Genomic DNA, 345 nt, shown 5'->3' with positions numbered 1-345 from the left:
CGTGCGTGCGGTGTGAGTGAGTGTGTGCGCGAGTGAGTGTGTGCGTGCGTGTGTGAGTGTGCGTGCGTGTGTGCGTGAGAGAGAGTGCGTGTGTGTGTGAGTGTGCGGGTACGTGTGAGTGTGTGTGTGTGTTTGTGTGAGAGTTTGTGCGTGTGAGAGAGTGAGTGTGAGTGTGTGTGTGTGTGTGTGTGTGTGAGAGTGTGAGAGTGTGTGTGTGAGAGAGTGTGTGAGAGAGTGTGTGTGGGTGCGTGTGAGGGAGTGTGTGTGAGAGTGTGTGTGTGAGAGAGCGTGTGTGTGTGTGTGTGTGTGTGTGTGTGTGTGTGTGTGTGTGTGTGTGTGTGTGTG

At 54.8% G+C, this 345-nt stretch overlaps 1 protein-coding gene across 1 annotated transcript in view; it reads left to right on the top strand.

Annotated features, from left to right (window-relative positions):
- The window catches only part of LOC107703640 (inverted formin-2-like), a 59806-nt gene that overhangs the window by 50653 nt on the left and 8808 nt on the right, over positions 1-345 (top strand). The window lies entirely within an intron of this gene.

The sequence above is a fragment of the Sinocyclocheilus anshuiensis genome, unplaced genomic scaffold (genome assembly GCF_001515605.1).
Source record: "Sinocyclocheilus anshuiensis isolate Anshui unplaced genomic scaffold, SAMN03320099.WGS_v1.1 scaffold1415, whole genome shotgun sequence".
In the NCBI taxonomy this organism is placed as follows: Eukaryota; Metazoa; Chordata; class Actinopteri; order Cypriniformes; family Cyprinidae; genus Sinocyclocheilus; species Sinocyclocheilus anshuiensis.
Note: the sequence above shows the minus strand (reverse complement) of the source record. Positions and strands in the feature narration are given on the sequence as shown.